Source organism: Eurosta solidaginis, chromosome 1, assembly GCF_040869045.1.
Source record: "Eurosta solidaginis isolate ZX-2024a chromosome 1, ASM4086904v1, whole genome shotgun sequence".
In the NCBI taxonomy this organism is placed as follows: Eukaryota; Metazoa; Arthropoda; class Insecta; order Diptera; family Tephritidae; genus Eurosta; species Eurosta solidaginis.
The window spans coordinates 374,818,702-374,839,478 of record NC_090319.1 but is presented as its reverse complement, the minus strand read 5'-3'; the positions used below and the strand labels follow the sequence as shown (position 1 = coordinate 374,839,478).

The 20,777-nt window shown below is 37.3% G+C and overlaps 1 protein-coding gene across 9 annotated transcripts in view; it reads right to left on the bottom strand.

Annotated features, from left to right (window-relative positions):
* LOC137238272 (dentin sialophosphoprotein) overlaps positions 1-20,777 on the bottom strand; it is a 106,556-nt gene that overhangs the window by 36,060 nt on the left and 49,719 nt on the right. The window contains exon 1 of one of the 9 annotated variants that reach the window (XM_067763083.1): positions 15,875-15,891. The exons of the other annotated variants lie outside the window; for them this stretch is intronic. The gene's annotated coding sequence lies outside the window, so the exon portion shown is untranslated. Of the gene's footprint in view, positions 1-15,874; positions 15,892-20,777 lie in introns of those variants that run through there. 9 annotated transcript variants of the gene reach the window in all.

Sequence of the window (20,777 nt, the reverse complement as noted above, 5' to 3'; positions counted from 1 at the left end):
TAGCGGTATCCAACAGATGATGTTCTGGGTCACCCTGGTCCACATTTTGGTCGATATCTGGAAAACGCCTTCACATATACAACTACCTCCACTCTCTTTTAAAACTCTCATTAATACCTTTAATTTGATACTCATATCGTAAAAACACATTATAGAGTCACCCCTGAACCACCTTTATGGCGATAGCTCGAAAAGGCGTCCACCTATAGGACTAAGACCCACTCCCTTTTAAAACCCTCATTACTTACTTACTTACTTACTTACTTAATTGGCGCTTAACCGTCTAAACGGTTATGGCCGTCCAACAAGGCGCGCCAGTCGCTCCTTCGCTCCGCCAACCGGCGCCAATTGGTCACACCAAGGGAGTTTAAATCGTTTTCCACCTGGTCCTTCCAACGGAGCGGGGGCCGCACTCTACCTCTGCTTCCATAGGCGGGTTCCGATAGAAACACTTTCTTGGCCGGAGCATCATCTTTCATTCACAAAACCCTCATTAATACAATTAATTTGATACCCATATCGTACAAACACATTCTAGAGTCACCCCTGGTCCATCTTTATGGCGATATCTCGAAAAGGCGACCACCTATAGAACGAAGGGCCACTCCCTTTTAAAGTACTCATTAACACCTTTCATTTGATACCCATATCGTACAAACATATTCTAGAGTCACCCCTGGTCCACCTTTATGGCGATATCTCGAAAAGGCGACCTCCTATAGAACTAAGCCCCACGCCCTTTTAAAATACTCATTAACACCTTTCATTTGATACCCATATCGTACAAACATATTCTAGAGTCACCCCTGGTCCACCTTTATGGCGCTATCTCGAAAAGGCGACCACCTATAGAACGAAGGCCCACTCCCTTTTAGAAATACTCATTAACACCTTTAATTTGATACCCATATCGTACAAACAAAGTCTAGAGTCACCCCTGGTCCACCTTTATTGCGATACCTCGAAAAGGCGTCCACCTATAGAACTAAGGCCCACTCCCTTTTAAAATACTCATTAGCACCTTTAGTTTGATACCCATATTGTACAAACGTATTCTAGAGTCACCTCTGGTCCACCTTTATGGCGATATCTCGAAAAGGCGACCACCTATACAACTACCACCACTCCTTTTTAAAACCCTCCTTAATACCTTTAATTTGATACCCATATCGTACAAACAAATTCTAGAGTCAACCCTGATCCACCTTTATGACGATATCCCTAAATGGCGTCCACCTATAGAACTATGGTCCCCTCCCTCATAAAATACTCTTTAATGCCCTTCATTTGATACACATGTCATACAAACACATTCCAGGGTTTCCCTCGGTTCATTTTCCTACATGGTTATTTTCCCTTATGTTGTCACCATAGCTCTCAACTGAGTATGTAATGTTCGGTTACACCCGAACTTAACCTTCCTTAATTGTTGTGTATAACAAAGAGACAGTGAGAACATTGAGTTTCATTAATGATATGTGAGTATTGTACGTTTTTGTTTTCTCATATGAACTACATAGCGCACATGAATAGCAAAAGAGAGCTAACTCAAAAATATAGATTTTTAAAGCTAGCCATACTACCTAATTCTAAATTTTTAAAGCTATCCACATGTTTATTTTATGTAGTCCATCACATCTCAAATTCAACTTCTTTACTTACTTAATTGGTAAATAAGAAGAGTTTGGTCAAAGGGACAACATATCTCAATAGTCATCCCGATGTACGATAACTGATGCTATACAGAAACAAGAAGAGAGAGCAAGTTCTTCTTGAATATTGTGATAATAGCCGGCATTATCCTTTTCCATAACAGGCTTGGTCAACAAAACTCGATAACCCTCCCGGTATTTCTCTGTGCTCAGAAGAACAGCTGTCAAGCTTACTAAGAGCAACCATATTTGCGTAACGCTTCAACAAAAGCGCTCCCTATGCTTCTTGTGAAGAAGCGAGCTGGCACGTTGTTAAGAAAATAAGCTAAAGCCTTGGCAAACAATGTCTTACCAAAAGGCATTTGTGATATCTTACAAGCGAACTCCTTCCGGAAGCTATTTCTTGGAGAGTAACATGCCAAGGCCTTCCAATATGACCCATGTCATTCAAAAAAGGCGTGAGTACCAAGTACTCATGAATTTCGATGTGTAAACATACAATTGTACGTATAGAAAACGAATGTTTTTAAATCAAGTATATCTCGCCCAGGTGTTGAAGTTAAACCACAACAGAGGTAGTTTTACCAGAAACAAATAGTTTCGGACTTTTTGAGTAGAGCTTTTTCGACTCCCTATAGGTAACAACCGAGACCGACAAGTTGTTGTTTTATTATCGATCTTTAATTGAAACGAGATTATTATCATAGAGTTATCGTTCTGTTATCAACTTGATATACCTTAGTCATCGTCTTCTAATTGGCTTCTTAACGGCTTGTTATCGATTGTTTAAAGATGTGTCACCGATTTTATATTGAAGTTTTATCGGTATCTGCTTCACAACAAACCGATGAGTCGCCGTTGATGAATCACACAGATTGATAACACTCTGAAAACAAATCGAAAACTTTTTGATAACAAACCGATTACCTTTTGGTAACAAATCGATAAATTCTCGATAAAAAATCGATAGTTTTTGATATTTTTTTGATGAGAAAACGATAACTTTTAGCTCACAATTTGTAAAGAGCTGGAAGCAAAATAATAACACCCCGATAAGAAATCGATAACTTTTCGATAAGAAGTCTACACATATTCGACAATGAATTAACAACTTTTCGATAAAAAATTGATAATTGTTGGAAAGAATATCGATATCTTTTCGACAATAACAGATAACTTTTCGACTACAAACCGATAACACGCTGATAACAAAATAACACCCCGATAATCATTCGATAACTTTTCAGCAAAGAATGCATACATTTTTGATAGCATATCAGTAACTTTCCGATAGTTAATCGATAGTTTTTTTTATAAGCAACCGATAATCAATCGGTCATTTTCTGATTATTTTTTGATAACATATCGATTAATTCTCGATAAATAATCGACTATTTTTGGAATAAAATATAGATAGCTGAACGATAACTTTTGTTATTGATAAAAAGCTATATAACACTACGATAACAAATCGTTAAATTGCTTTTACCTTGTCGAAACTCACCTATTCAAAATCTTTATCTTCCTTTCCTCGCGTTGTTTTGCCAAGCATTTTCTCATATTATACTACAGAGTACACTACATTAACACTTACATTCTGTACTACCCCATACAGCATATCTGTCAATCCCAAACACTATTCCTGCTCAACGCACTCGACTTCACTACGCTTCTTCTGTGTTCTCCCATACAGCATACTACTTCCCCCATACCCTGACCGAAAATATCTACAAAGGAACTGACAAAAGCATCAATATGGTGGTAGAGTGCCCCTAGTCACCGCAGTCAAGGTTTTGTAAGAGCTCCTCCTAAATCCTTGCATTTTTTGCCGGGTGATATATAACAAGTAAGGAAGGTTAAGCTCGGGTGTAACCGAACATTACATACTCATTTGAGAGCTATGGTGACAACAAAGGGAAAATAACCATGTAGGAAAATGAACCGAGGGAAACCCTGGAATGTGTTTGTATGACATGTGTATCAAATGAAGGGCATTAAAGAGTATTTTATGAGGGAGGGGACCATAGTTCTATAGGTGGACGCCATTTAGGGATATCGTCATAAAGGTGGATCAGGGTTGACTCTAGAGTTTGTTTGTACGATATGGGTATCAAATTAAAGGTATTAAGGAGGGTTTTAAAAAGGAGTGGTGGTAGTTGTATAGGTGGTCGCCTTTTCGAGATATCGCCATAAAGGTGGACCAGAGGTGACTCTAGAATACGTTTGTACAATATGGGTATCAAACTAAAGGTGCTAATGAGTATTTTAAAAGGGAGTGGGCCTTAGTTCTATAGGTGGACGCCTTTTCGAGGTATCGCCACAAAGGTGGACCAGGGGTGACCCTAGAATTTGCTTGTACAATATGGACATCAAACGAATGGTGCTAATGAGTATTTTAAAAGGGAGTGGGCCTTAGTTCTATAGGTGGATGCGGTTTCGAAATATCGCCATAAAGGTGGACCAGTGGTGACTCTAGAATGTGTTTGTACGATATGGGTATCAAATTAAAGGTATTAATGAGGGTTTTAAAAGGGAGTGGTGGTTGTTGTATAGGTGGTCGCCTTTTCGAGATATCGCCATAAAGGTGGGCCAAGGGGTGACTTTAGAATGCGTTTGTACGATATGGGTATCAACTGAAAGGTGTTAATGAGTATTTTAAAAGGGAGTAATCCTTAGTTCCATAGGTGGACGCCGTTTCGAGATATCGCCATAAAGGTGGACCAGGGGAGACCCTAGAATTTGTTTGTACAATATGGGTATCAAATGAAAGGTGTTAATGAGTATTTTAAAAGTGAGTAATCCTTAGTTCCATAGGTGGACGCCGTTTCGAGATATCGCCATAAATGTGGACCAGGGGTGACCCTAGAATTTGTTTGTACAATATGGGGATCAAACGAAAGGTGTTAATGAGTATTTTAAAAGGGAGTGGGCCTTAGTTCTATAGGTGGACGCCGTTTCGAAATATCGCCATAAAGGTAGAGCAGGGGTGACTCTAGAATGTGTTTGTACGATATGGGTATCAAATTAAAGGTATAAATGAGGGTTTTAAAAGGGAGTGGTGGTTGTTGTATAGGTGGTCGCATTTTCGAGATATCGCCATAAAGGTGGACCAGGGGTGACCCTAGAATTTGTTTGTACGATATGGGTATCAAATGAAAGGTGTTAATAAGTATTTTAAAAGGGAGTAATCCTTAGTTCCATAGGTGGACGCCGTTTCGAGATATCGCCATAAAGGTAGAGCAGGGGTGGCCCTAGAATTTGTTTGTACGATATGAGTATCAAATGAAAGGTGTTAATGAGTATTTTAAAAGGGAGTAAACCTTAGTTCCATAGGTGGACGCCGTTTCGAGATATCGCCATAAAGGTAGAGCAGGGGTGGCCCTAGAATTTGTTTGTATGATATGGGAATCAAATAAAAGGTGATAATAAGTATTTTAAAAGGGATTAATCCTTAGTTCTACAGGTGGACGCCGTTTCAAAATATCGCCATAAAGGTGGACCAGGGGTGACTCTAGAATGTGTTTGTACGATATGGGTATCAAATTAAAGGTATTAAAGAGGGTTTTAAAAGGGAGTCGTGGTGGTTGTATAGGTGGTCGCCTTTTCGAGATATTGCCATAAAGGTGGGCCAGGGGTGACTCTAGAATGCGTTTGTACGATATGGGTATCAAATGAAAGGTGTTAATGAGTATTTTAAAAGGGAGTAATCCTTAGTTCCATAGGTGGACGCCGTTTCGAGATATAGCCATAAAGGTGGGCCAGGGGTGACTCTAGAATTCGTTTGTGCAATATGGGTATCAAACGAAAGGAGTTAATGAGTATTTTAAAAGGGAGTGGGCCTTAGTTCTATAGGTGGACGTCTTTTCGAGGTATCGCAATAAAGGTGGACCAGGGGTGACTCTAGACTTTGTTTGTACGATATGGGTATCAAATGAAAGGTGCTAATGAGTATTTTTAAAAGGGAGTGGGCCTTCGTTCTATAGGTGTTCGCCTTTTCGAGATATTGCCATAAAGGTGGACCAGGGGTGACTTTAGAATATGTTTGTACGATATGGGTATCAAATGAAAGGTGTTAATGAGTATTTTAAAAGGGCGTGGGGCTTAGTTCTATAGGTGGACGCCTTTTCGAGATATCGCCATAAAGGTGGACCAGGGGTGACTCTAGAATGAGTTTGTACGATATGGGTATCAAATTAAAGGTATTAAATGAGAGTTTTAAAAGGGAGTGGTGTGAAGGCGTTTTCCAGATATCGACCAAAATGTGGACCAGGGTGAACAAGAACATCATCTGTTGGATACCGCCAATTTATTTATATATGTAATACCTGCCAAGATTTTAAGGGTTTTTTATTTCGCCCTGCAGAACTTTTTCATTTTCTTCTACTTAATATGGTAGGTGTCACACCCATTTTACAAAGTTTTTTCCAAAGTTATATTTTGCGTCAATAAACCAATCCAGTTACCATGTTTCATCCCTTTTTTCGTATTTGGTATAGAATTATGGCATTTTTTTCATTTTTCGATATCAAAAAAGTGGGCGTGGTCATAGTCGGATTTCGTTCATTTTTCATACCAAGATAAAGTGAGTTCAAGTAAGCACGTGAAATAAGTTCATTAAAGATATGTCGATTTTTGCTCAAGTTATCGTGTTAACGGCCATGCGGAAGGACAGACGGACGACTGTGTATAAAAACTGGGCGTGGCATCAACCGATTTCGCCCATTTTCACAGAAAACAGTTAGCGTCATAAAATATATGCCCCTACCAAATTTCAAAAGGATTGGTTAATTTTTGTTCGACTTATGGCGTTAAAAGTACCCTAGACAAATTTTATGAAAAAGGGCGGAGCCACGCCCATTTTGAAATTTTATTTTATTTTTGTATTTTGTTGCACCATATCATTACTGGAGTTGAATGTTGACATAATTTACTTATATACTGTAAAGATATTAAATTTTTTGTTAAAATTTTACTTTAAAAAAATTTTTTTTTAAAAGTGGGCGTGGTCCTTCCCCGATTTTGCTAATTTTTATTAAGCGTATATATAGTAATAGGAGTAACGTTCCTGCCAAATTTCATCATGATATCTTCAACGACTGCCAAATTACAGCTTGCAAAACTTTTAAATTACCTTCTTTTGAAAGTGGCCGGTGCCACGCCCAATGTCCAAAATTTTACTAATTTTCTATTCTGCGTTATAAGTTCAACTCATCTACCAAGTTTCGTCGCTTTAGCTGTCTTTTGTAATGAATTATCGCATTTTTTCGGTTTTTCGAAATTTTCGATATCGAAAAAGTGGGCGTGGTTATAGTCCGATATCGTTCATTTTAAATAGCGATCTGAGATGAGTGCTCAGGAACCTACATACCAAATTTCATCAAGATACCTCAAAATTTACTTAAGTTATCGTGTTAACGGACGGAGGGACGGACGGACGGACATGGCTCAATCAAATTTTTTTTCGATCCTGATTATTTTGATATATGGAAGTCTATATCTATCTCGATTCCTTTATATATGTACAACCAACCGTTATCCAATCAAACTTAATATACTCTGTGAGCTCTGCTCAACTGAGTATAAAAACATGTTGCAAGACATGCAAATGTATGCATATGTACAGACAACTGTATTTTTACGGCAAAGTATATTTTTGTTTTAGGTACTCATGTATTTGTACGTATGTCGATTTGTATATCCTTTCACCTTTGTGTGTGTTTGATTTGATTGTTTGTCAAATAAAGTGGCTGCTGTCTGTTGCACCGGCTTTTTTCCTTTCCCCATTCACTATTGATTTCATTTGTTTGCCAATTCACTTGGAAATTTTTACACCGGCATTGAAATCTATTGAATTTTTCACACATAAGCGGTTTAAGTTGGTGTTCCGTCTTATGGGCCAATATGTAATCCATGGGTAAAAGCTACTAACTGTTTTCTAAAGCTGTTGAATTTAGCCATTTAAGTATGAATTGTGGTATATTTGCATGCATATTGTAGTGATTATGGAGTGAATCGAGGGCATAAGAAATATCTAACAGCTTACCTAACAGATTTGCATTTTATGATTGTTCTATGTTTACTTATATATGGTTTTTTTTTGTTTTCAAGTCTTATGATATTCTTATGCCAATTAAATTTTTATCCTTTGAGTTTGATTTTTTCAAACTTAGAGAAGGTAACATTACGTATTTGATTTAATTTAAAGTTGCTAATAAGAAAAGTGTGTTCGAAAATGAACACAAATATGAGCCTCATGTGACTCATAAACTTATTGCGGAACATATGACTCCTTGTAAAGGGAAGTTGTTAAATTGAATTGTTGCATATTTTGAGGCTGAGAAGTTTTTTTTTTGCAAAAATATTAAATTCTTGTGTGAGTCACATATGACTCCTTGTAAAGGGAAGTTGTTAAATTGAATTGTTGCATATTTTAAGGCGATGAAATGTTTTTTTGCCAAAATATTAAATTCTTGTGTGAGTCACATATGACTCCTTGTAAAGGGAAGTTGTTAAGTTGAATTGTTTCATATTTTTACGCGGAGAAGTTTTTTTTTGCAAAAATATTAAATTCTTGTGAATCACACATATCACTCATTGTAAAGGGAAGTTGTTAAATTGAATTGTTGCACATTTTAAGGCGATGAAGTTTTTTTTGCAAAAATATAAAATTCTTATTAAGTAAACTAAGTCTATGCATGTATGAATCTATAAAGTGCAGCTATCTTTTACCGATAGACCTTAGCACCAAACAGGATATTGTAGACCGCCATCTATTAAATCTTGACAGCTCACATTGCACGACATGTTGATAGACTGCTTGCCGCATCAAATAAATTTAACTTAGGTACACCACAGAAAACTTTAGCTTAACCTGCACATACACATGCACAGAACGACAGATAGACTAATAGAAATGTAAATGTTTAATGTAAAAATAACAGTAATTTATAGTCAGGCAACAAAATGCGATGTGTCGTTGAAATTTTATGGGATGAGTGGCAAACGAAATGAATAATGGCACTAACCAGCTTTCAATCTTTGTATGTAAGAGGTGGGGATATATACATATGTACAAATACAAGCCGTACACCTGTGCCTGCAGTAGTTTTTGTCGGAGTATGTGATATAGTTGCAAACTAACTCACAGACTGTACTATGCATATCAAGCGTGATTTGACTCATCTACAATGAGAGCTTGTTGCATCAAAGAGTTTGAGGGAATCGAAAATTCATATAAGCGTGACAGATAGGCTTACCTATAGAATCACCAAAGCTGGCGACATATTGATATACGACAGTTATATTTCCGAAGCCTGTGTACTTTTCACTTCTAAAGTAGACACAAAATACCACTCAACTACTCAAAGCTAGTATGCCTGTGAGTATCAGGTACAGTGAGCAGCGAAACTCAGGAAAGATTAGACGAGTGTTACCGGAAAAGCGGCAATTGTACTGGGTAAACCCAGCTTGGTGAAATCTGCCGATTACATTCATGAAAAGATATAAGACGAGTTTGATTAAACGGGGTCAAAGTTAACCTATCGCCCCATGGGGCCAATTATACAGTAGTCGTTGACTTCCAGGTACAGAACATAGGGTATGGATCGAGAGAGGAACAAAACGTAGTCTTATACAGTGGACATTACTATGTACACAGATGGCTAAAAACGTAAGAGGGAACTGAGGCTAAGCGGCACTCGAAAAATCTGTATGTAAAATCCTCTTAATGTCTTTCTGACTATGGCAGGTATTTTCAGGAGGAGTCCTGAAGCATAAAGAGAACAATCAGCAACAAACTGCCATAAACAAACAACGATACTTGTGGAATGTCAAGATCTCATCGCCATGTTTTAAACATGTTTTCATTCACAATTAACACAAATTTCTTCGACTGGAAGTGTGGACAGTTTTCATGCAGCCCACTCAGTCAAACTCTAACTGTGATAGATAACGATGTGACGTCGGTCTTGGGCAATTTGAAGACTTCTGGCTTAGAACAACAAACTCTTAATGGATTCACTGTGAATATTGCAAGATCCCAAATTTTCTGTGGCTATACTTATGTGACTGATCAGTGAACACTATGTTACCACACCGTTGCTCAGAAGTTGTCGTATCCAAGCAAGTTTCCTCCGAAGAATAAGCCACGATAGAGATCAAGTGCAGTCGGTTGATCCTTTCTTTGCCAAAGCAGCGGACTGTGAACAAAAAGACCCAGATTTCGGGTGCATATTCTCTTACTAGTTTGTTGGAGTTAAAAAAGTTGATCTTTTGAACCTTATTTGGGAAATTACGGTGATTTATCTTCGAAAAGATTTAGGCCAAGCTTCTCTGCCAGTGTGCGTCGTGCTCCTTTTTCAGTTTTCTTACAATTTAGCGGCACGGGCCTACATGTGTTATGTTGACTATGAGCGGCAGCTAAAAGACGGATGGCTATTCACAGATAAGCTTTTCATGGCAGAAATACACTCGGAGCGTTTACCAAACTAATGAGGAGGGGCGAATCGGCTTAGAAAAAATTTTTTCTAATTGAAACATTATATTTTTTTAATTTTTGATGTTGCTTTGCTCGAGTCTTGAACCCAGGACATTCAGTGTGGTGGGCAAAGCACGCTAGCACCTCATCACAGCAGCTGCCAGATAGCAATACGCAATACCTTCTAAAGTTTGCAGAGCAGCTAACTGTAAGTGCTTCCTACTACATCCCTAAATGGGGCCATTCTCACCACATTGTTCTTGGTGCCTGATAAAATGCTGGTTATTTGCATCTACATTTCAGGTAAACTGAAACTGTGGCTTGCTTTGTTCAAATATGAACCCTAAAGTTTCCAAATTTGATGATTTGTAGTTAGACCTCGTCCGTACTTTAATGGGCGTTTTTACAGGCTACTTGGAGTAAGACAACATCACGATCCAGGAAAAAAAATTGTAGAACTTGCGAAGAAAAACACAATTATGTTATAAAATTATGCTGTTGCTGTTGTAGCAAAAAATACACTCATCGAAGGTGTTTGAAGCGTGGTATCGAAGTTTATGGCCATTTGTTGTATATAGATAGACACGATAAGTTCCGGTTATGAGCGCCAATAAGGTACTAGACCGACTATCTCGAGAATGACAAAATGTGACCACATTGAATATTCTGTTCCATTCCGCCCGCTCACTTGTTTCGTGAAAAACTTGGTCCTTTATAACAAAGGTAATGGGACTTAATAGGATTTTACAGTTTGTTCGAACAAACTTCTGGTAACGTAATGTCAGTTTATGTGTAACCTAACTTAAGTCCATACTATTGTAACGAAATTTGGGAAATTCCTGATAATTATACACCTTCTGCTAACGTTCGAATCGCTGAACTGTCGAATAAATAACTTCAATATTCAGTATTGCAAAATGATCTTTATTCGGACTACTTTGGGAGCAGTACTTCGCAATCACAATTATACTTCCCTAATAGCGTGTTTAAATCAAACTCATTACTGATTCCTCAGCTTGCGCTGCTTTTATACACTCTGTTGCAGTTGTATCGCATACTTGGTTATTTAGCTATATGCGTGTGTATGTGTGAGTAACAACTCCTGCTCTCAGCTGATGACTACATATGTATGTGTATGTGAAATAATTTCTTCGCTTCGAGTTGCTGATTATGTGTGTGGAATATTCTTCGTTGCCTTGTATATAAGCGTGGCTGTTTGCTTGAATGTGTACATGTACTTAAGTGTGACTGCTTGCTTTTTTTTTGTTTTTGTGATTATTTACTAACATCGTAGCGATGCTAATATTCGCCACACTATTGTAGTATAGTTCGATTTCAATCAGCCAAATATTTGCATTTGAAGACTAGTATTTTTTAGGACGTGACTGTTCGTCCGGATAAACGCTATTTTAGCATTTAGAATGAAATAAAATTAGGAAAAACAACAAAAAAGGAAATAAACAAATACGAAAAAAATTTTCGGAAATTTTTGGACTAAATTTTCAGGAGGAATAGCAAGGTTATAGGTAAGTTTTTACATATAGAAGCGAGTTTGCAGGCTGCTTTTTTATGATGAACGAAAAGCAGTAACAAGTTGGCCAATATATGCAAGTGCTCGCGCCAATTTAAAAGTAAGTGTGTATGTACGATGTATCGGCGTGTTTATCACGCAAGTCTAACTGGTAGACACCGCTGCATTAATCATTTTATGTTGGCTAGACAGTTGGCATTCATGAAATACGGCATACATATCTAGGTAAGTAAATATATATATAGCTCATATCTATAAAATTTTAAGCCATTTTTAAGCAAACTTTACGGCAACGGGAAACATGCAATTGTTTTATAATTTACTTGTTTTAGTTTTAGGTTCTTTTAAACTTTCTCCTTCTGCCACTTTCAATTACGTACAGTAAATACAATCTAACATAACGATGAGCATTTATAATATATATTATATACACACATCCATATATACTATCTAGAAAATATTTAGTTTACTTTCGTTGTTTAAACTTTTACAAGTCCACTGCTAATGGTAGTCTATTCTCTGAATAAATTTCGGCATGCATTTTTTCACTTCATGGCTCATTCCACGATAAAAGACATCCTTAAATGGAAAATAAATAAAATGTATGATCAACTTTCTAGCGATGATGTGGCTTGTCATATTAAAAGGCCGTTGTGTTTTTTTGCTCTGCTGTCCGCCTCACTTGCAATCAAAATTTTAAAGAGTTTTCTTCAATTGTTAAAAAAATTGAGTATTCAAATAAATATCATAACAGTCACCGCGGAATATGCCTCATACACGTTCGTACTCTTCCAGCAAAAAGTTTTCGCATCAACTTACAAGTTTCTCAAGTTGTCATTTGCTGCAATCTCTTATGTTAGGCTCTAGTATTTTTATATGCATTTTTAAATGATGCAGCAATTACTTTAACTATTTTGGTTTAGAAGTGGAAGCGTAGTTGTGCCAACACTGGCAGTTTAAGTACACACAATTGAAACATACATACTTCTGAAAAAAATGTCACCCTCATGTTGCACTATTAAATTCTATCTTTTGAACTGGATCACCTAGGACTCTGCAAAATGGCTGAATTTGTAGGTACGGGTATCCCGGGTATCCCTTTTATGTTGTTTAAAGGGAAATGTTTCGTGAAAGAAATACACAAACTTACGGGAGAGCAAAGAAAACCAACAGCGTGACGTTATTTTCAGAAAAAACGCCATTACATACACACATGCACATATGCTTTAAATATAAAGTAAATTACATATTGTTTTCATTTAGGTAGAAGTATGTGAAAATTGTCTTTTTTGGACTTTGTGTGTAACGTCGGAACCGCTCATGGAACCATAAATTCTTAAAAGATCTTGTCTCACGAACACATCAAGGCTCATTATGTTCTTCTTATTCTATTTGTAGCGATAAATATATTGTTTTTTTTATTCTAGTAGCGATAAATACACTCGCCGATGGTTTAAGCAGTTTTATCGATATTGATGGTCCTTTATCAGGTATACATCCGGTACGGTCCGGTAAGAAACACCATTAAGTTACTCTCCCGCCCATTGCGGGAACGATTTTAATGTGACCACTGAGCCCTCCAGGCCATCCCGCCTCCCATCTCCTATTAACATGAGGAAATGGGGGTCGCAAGATCTTTCTTTTCCAAATATGTATGTGTATGATACATTCATATTTGTAATAGAATTCTCCTCGGGTGGGCGAAGTTGAAAACTGTGTTGCGGAAGCTGTGAAGCTATAAAGCTTTGAGTCCTGCAATAAATTCACTCCCCGGAGGTGGAGGGGATTATTAGCGATGAAGATGGTCCTTCGCCTGATAATGTATCGTATTCCTTGCTATCATAGTCCATGTTAGCACGTAGTATTAATTAGGTATTGTTGCCGGATTCAATTCGGGTCCATTTCGTTTAATTTCGGGACCGCCTTTGGAATTGATTCAGGCTTTTTGTGGGAGGATTTCGGGATTGTATTCCCGTTCTTTATGGGATCATTTGCAAATATTTTCGTGACTCATTGGCACCAGTCCGGAATAGCTTTCGGGATCATATCTGGATAAATTTTTAATTTTTCTATATCAATCCGGGACTATTTCGGGGATGCTTTTGGTATCGAATCGGGAGCATATCCGTAATTTTTCGGAATATTTTTTTATCATTTGGGGGCTATTTTAGATAATTTTGACATAATTTCGTTATAACTAACCATCCTATTTTGTGGATCATTTCAGACTATTTCAGAATCACTTCGAAGCTACTTTGGAATTTTGTGATTATCTACGAAAAATTTCGTAATTGTTGTTGATATATATTTATTTTTGATTTCAGAATAATTTCTTTAGTATTTCGGGAGTTAATTTCAGGGTTCAGTCGGGGCTATTTCGTGCGCATTTTTAAATAATTTCGGCATTATTTTTAAATTTTGCAGGGATTGTTTGCGTGATTATTTCGGGACTCCTGGGAAGCGATTTTGAGACTAATTTTGGGTTGTGTCGACCACTACAGTATTCCGGAATTATTTCAGAACTATTGGAGAACTTTTTGTAATATTTTTAGAAGCGCTTTAGAATAGTTTCTGGAAAGTTTCGAGATAGATTCAGAGTTCTTTCGGACTACTTTCGTGACTATTTCTAAATCATTTCCGTATTATCTTCAATTAATTTTGCAATTGTTTGCGGCATAGGTTAAGGCCAGATTCTGAATAATTGTGGAACTATTTTCCCATAGTTTCGGGATAACTTTTAAGCTGTTTCGGGATTTGTTTCGGTATATTTTCTGGAACGTTTTATGATTGAATACGGGATCAATTTGAGACTATTCTGGAACTATTGCAGGACTATTTCACAACGATCCCGGATTCTGTACGGGATATTTTGGAGCTTTTTCGGGACGATTTTGGGACTATTTCGAAACATGTTTAAGGATGGCTGGGTTAACTTAGGAACTCAATCGGGAAAATTTCAGAATTCTGCATAATTTGTTTTAATTGCTTTAAGAATCATTTTGAGAACATTACGACAATGTTTTAATGATAATTTCTGGACTATTGCAGAATAATTTCGGGAAGGTGGCGTGCATAATTTAAAGACCATTTAGGGCTTGTTTTAAATATTGTAATGGAGTATTTTGAGAACACTCAGATTTTCAATTTTATTGATTTTTTATCTTTTTGCGACTGTTTAAAGAACATTAGGGATTACTTTAAAATTGTTTTCGACACAGATTCAGAATAAAAAAAATTTAATTGGAAGTATTTTGGGTATATTTCTGGATTTTTTGTTCTGTGTAGAAACATTTTATTTTAGTTCATTATAAATATGAGTCTATTTGATTTAGGGTAATATATTTTTCTAATTTTGTCGTATACGTACAGCAAGTTTTATACTCGAGATAGATATAGACTTCTTATATCAACATGATCTGGGCGAAAAAATAAATTCATTTAGCCATGTCCGTCTGTCCGTCTGTCTGTCCGTAAACACGATAACTTGAGTAAATTTTGAGGTATATTAATGAAATATGGTACGTAAGTTCCTGGGCACTCATCTCAGATCGCTTTTTAAAACGAACGAAATTGGACTATAACCACGCCCACTTTTTCGATATCGAAAATTTCGAAAAACCAAAAAGTGCGATAATTCATTAGCAAAGACGGATAAAGCGATGAAACTCGGTAGGTGGGTTGACCTTATGACGCAGAATAGAAAATTAGTAAAATTCTGGACAATGGGCGTGGCACCGCCACCTTTTGAAAGAAAGTAATTTAAAAGTGTTGCAAAGCTGTAATTTGGCAGCTGAGTATGTAATGTTCGGTTACACCCGAACTTAGCCTTCCTTACTTGTTATATAATATATTTTAAACTCACCGAAATGTAATGCAGTTTTATATTATCCCATATTTTGCCACTCAGCGCTATGCCCACTATTCCAAACACATTTATATGCATCTGGATAAATGCCCCTGGCGAGGAAATACATAGAGGCGAGTAAAAGAGGGGATGGGTTCTTCTAGTACGCTCAAAAACACTTCCTAGTAAGCTTCCTTATATCCATATGGCACTTAAACACTATTTCGGTCTGGTAAGTTACTAGTTGCTAGAAAATATGCAAATTCATATGTTTGCTGTTGTCACGAAATTTATGCGCTAATACAGGACATTCTTTTAAGGAAAATGGCGTTTTGCATGCATAGTTTCCTCAAAGATATTTTCACACTCACCTTTTGCCATTAGGCAAGGCATAATGTGTAGCAGCAGCTTAGATGGTTACTTAGAACAACAATTTTTTGTTTGTTTTGCTGTTAGTTTTATTCACACTCACACTTTCATACCGCCGGCAAAGTGGCTTTCGTTCGTGGTCCGAGTATGACAATTACACTTTTACTTGCGGCACGTTTTTAATTAAAATCAGCTCATGCACACATTTGTGTATTGTGGCTAAATCAGCATTGTGAGCAACATACAAAAAGTAGATACATGCAACATTGTACAAGCTCGTATGTGTGTGGTTAAGCGAATTGAAATTTTAGTACCGCTTGCAGGGGTGAGATCTGCATACGTGCTAGACTTAAAGTGGATTTGGATTTTTAAGTTTCTGTTTTAGAAAATGTTTGAATATATAGTATTTAACTATTTCATAAAAATGTTGAATATTTTTCAATCAATATTTAAATTGCATATCGTCGCTGCGCTAACGATAATAGTTATGTGTTTTTTTTTTAAATTTTTTTTATTACATATTTTATTACCACTTTATAGAGCCCATATTTCTGCATACGCCGTTTTTTTATACTCAGTTGAGCAGAGCTCACAGAGTATATTAAGTTTGATTGGATAACGGTTGGTTGCACATATATAAAGGAATCGAGATAGATATAGACTTCCATATATCAAAATAATCAGGATCGAAAACAAATTTGATTGAGCCATGTCCGTCCGTCCGTCCGTCCGTTAAGACGATAACTTGAGTAAATTTTGAGGTATCTTGATGAAATTTGGTATGTAGGTTCCTGAGCACTCATCTCAGATCGCTATTTAAAATGAACTATATCGGACTATAACCACGCCCACTTTTTCGATATCGAAAATTTCGAAAAACCGAAAAAGTGCGATAATTCATTACAAAAGACAGATAAAGCGACGAAACTTGGTATATGAGTTGAACTTATAACGCAGAATAGAAAATTAGTAAAATTTTTGACAATGGGCGTGGCACCGCCCACTTTTAAAAGAAGGTAATTTAGAAGTTTTGCAAGCTGTAATTTGGCAGTCGTTGAAGATATCATGATGAAATTTGGCACGAACGTTACTCCTATTACTATATGTACGCTTAATAAAAATTAGCAAAATTGGAGAAGGACCACGCCCACTTTTAAAAAAAATTTTTTTTTTAAAGTAAAATTTTAACAAAAAATTTAATATCTTTACAGTATATAAGTAAATTATGTCAACATTCAACTCCAGTAATGATGTGGTGCAACAAAATACAAAAATAAAAGAAAATTTCAAAATGGGCGTGGCTCCGCCCTTTTTATTTAATTTGTCTAGGGTACTTTTAACGCCATAAGTCGAACAAAAATTAACCAATCCTTTTGAAATTTGGTACGGGCATACATTTTATGACGTTAAATGTTTTCTGTGAAAATGGGCGGAATCGGTTGATGTCTAGCCCAGCTTTTATACACAGTCATCCGTCTGTCCTTCCGCATGGCCGTTAACACGATAACTTGAGCAAAAATCGACATATCTTTAATGAACTTAGTTCACGTGCTTACTTGAACTCACTTTATCTTGGTATGAAAAATGAACGAAATCCGACTATGACCACGCCCACTTTTTCGATATCGAAAATTACGAAAAATGAAAAAAAATGCCATAATTCTATACCAAATACGAAAAAAGGGATGAAACATGGTAAGGTAATTGGATTGTTTTATTGACACGAAATATAACTTTAGAAAAAATTTTATAAAGTGGTTGTGACACCTATCATATTATGTAGAAGAAAATGAAAAAGTTCTGCAGGGCGAAGTAAAAAACCCTTAAAATCTTGGCAGGTATTGCATATATAAATAAATTAGCGGTATCCAACATATAAAGTTCTGGGTCACCCTGGTCCACATTTTGGTCGATATCTGGAAAACGCCTTCACATATACAACTACCACCACTCCCTTTTAAAACTCCCATTAATGCCTTTAATTTAATACCCATATCGTATAAACTCATTCTAGAGTCACCCCTGTCCACCTTTATGGCGACATCTCGAAAAGGCGTCCACCTATAGAACTAAGCCCCACGCCCTTTTAAAATACTCATTAACACCTTTCATTTGATACCCATATCGTACAAACATATTCTAAAGTCACCCCTGGTCCACCTTTATGGCGATATCTCGAAAAGGCGAACACCTATAGAACGAAGGCCCACTCCCTTTTAAAAATACTCATTAACACCTTTCATTTGATACCCATATCGTACAAACGCACTCTAGAGTCACCCCTGGTCCACCTTTATGGCGATATCTCGAAAAGGCGACCACCTATGGAACTAAGGATTACTCCCTTTTAAAATATTCATTAACACCTTTCTTTTGATACCCATATTGTACAAACAAATTCTAGGGTAACCCCTGGTCCACCTTTATGGCGATATCTCGAAACGGCGTCCACCTATGGAACTAAGGATTACTCCCTTTTAAAATACTCATTAACACCTTTCATTTGATACCCATATCGTACAAACGCACTCTAGAGTCACCCCTGGTCCACCTTTATGGCGATATCTCGAAAATGCGACCACCTATACAACAACCACCACTCCCTTTTAAAACCCTCATTAATACCTTTAATTTGATACCCGTATTGTACAAACACATTCTAGAGTCACCCCTGGTCCACCTTTGTGGCGATATTTCGAAACGGCGTCCACCTATAGAACTAAGGCCCCCTCCCTTTTAGTACTCATTAACACCTTTCGTTTGATGCCCATATTTTACAAACAAATTCTAGGGTCACCCCTGGTCCACCTTTATGGCGATATCTCGAAACGGCGTCCACCTATGGAACTAAGGATTACTCCCTTTTAAAATACTCATTAACACCTTTCTTTTGATACCCATATTGTACAAACAAATTCTAGGGTAACCCCTTGTCCACCTTTATGGCGATATCTCGAAACGGCGTCCACCTATGGAACTAAGGATTACTCCATTTTAAAATACTCATTAACACCTTTCATTTGATACCCGTATCGTACAAACGCACTCTAGAGTCACCCCTGGTCCACCTTTATGGCGATATCTCGAAAAGGCGACCACCTATGGAACTAAGGATTACTCCCTTTTAAAATACTCATTAACACCTTTCTTTTGATACCCATATTGTACAAACAAATTCTAGGGTAACCCCTGATCCACCGTTATGGCGATATCTCGAAACAGCGTCCACCTATGGAACTAAGGATTACTCCCTTTTAAAATTCTCATTAACACCTTTCATTTGATACCCATATCGTACAAACGCACTCTAGAGTCACCCTTGGTCCACCTTTATGGCGATATCTCGAAAAGGCGACCACCTATACAACAACCACCACTCCCTTTTAAAAACCTCATTAATACCTTTAATTTGATACCCATATCGTACAAACACATTCTAGAGTCACCCCTGGTCCACCTTTATGGCGATATCTCGAAACGGCGTCCACCTATGGAACTAAGGATTACTCCCTTTTAAAATACTCATTAACACCTTTCTTTTGATACCCATATTGTACAAACAAATTCTAGGGTCACCCCTGGTCCACCTTTATGGCGATATCTCGAAACGGCGTCCACCTATGGAACTAACTCCCTTTTAAAATACTCATTAACACCTTTCATTTGATACCCATATCGTACAAACGCACTCTAGAGTCACCCTTTGTCCACCTTTATGGCGATATCTCGAAAAGGCGACCACCTTTACAACAACCACCACTCCCTTTTAAAACCCTCATTAATACCTTTAATTTGATACCCATATCGTACAAACACATTCTAGAGTCACCCCTGGTCCACCTTTATGGCAATATCTCGAAACGGCGTCCACCTATAGAACTAAGGCCGACTCCCTATTAAAATACTCATTAACACCTTTCATTTGATACCCATATCGTACAAACGCACTCTAGAGTCACCCCTGGTCCACCTTTATGGTGATATCTCGAAACGGCGTCCACCTATGGAACTAAGGATTATTCCCTTTTAAAATACTCATTAACACCTTTCATTTGATACCCATATCGTACAAACACATTCTAGAGTCACCCCTGGTCCACCTTTATGGCGATATCTCGAAAAGGCGAACACCTATAGAACGAAGGCCCACTCCCTTTTAAAAATACTCATTAACACCTTTCATTTGATACCCATATCGTACAAACGCACTCTAGAGTCACCCCTGGTCCACCTTTATGGCGATATCTCGAAAAGGCGTCCACCTATAGAACTAAGGCCAACTTCCTTTTAAAATACTCATTAACACCTTTCATTTGATACCCATATCGTACTAACAAATTCTAGAGTTAGCCCTGGTCCACCTTTATGGCGATATCCTTAAATGGCATCCACCTATAGAATTATGCCCCACTCCCTCTTAAAATACTCTTTAATAACTTCCATTTGATACACATGTAATACAAACACATTCCAGGGTTACCCTAGGTTCATTTTCCCTTATTTTGTCTGCATAGCTCTCAACTGAGTATGTAATGTTCGGTTACACCCGAAATTAACCTTCCTTACTTGTTATATCTGTTTTGGTTTGGAAGTGATGGAAAACAGCTATGTGCTCGCAGTACTAGAAGTACTCTGAAAAACGGTTATGTATTTACTTGGTTATAATTTTTTTTAATCGCTAGCGAAAGTGCTTTCATTTCAATGTAAAAATAATTACAAACTATTTCGTTTCCCAAGGCAGACGGTTCTATAAATCGGAGCGACTCGGGATTTTTCCCGACCAAGAGCTGTTATTTCGGTGTAAACCCATTCAATTTGTTGCGTCCCTCTCACACATTTTCAGCCTCCCAGCAGATCCTTGCAGAGTGACTGCGCCATATACTCCTGCTCCGAGAGGGTATCGGA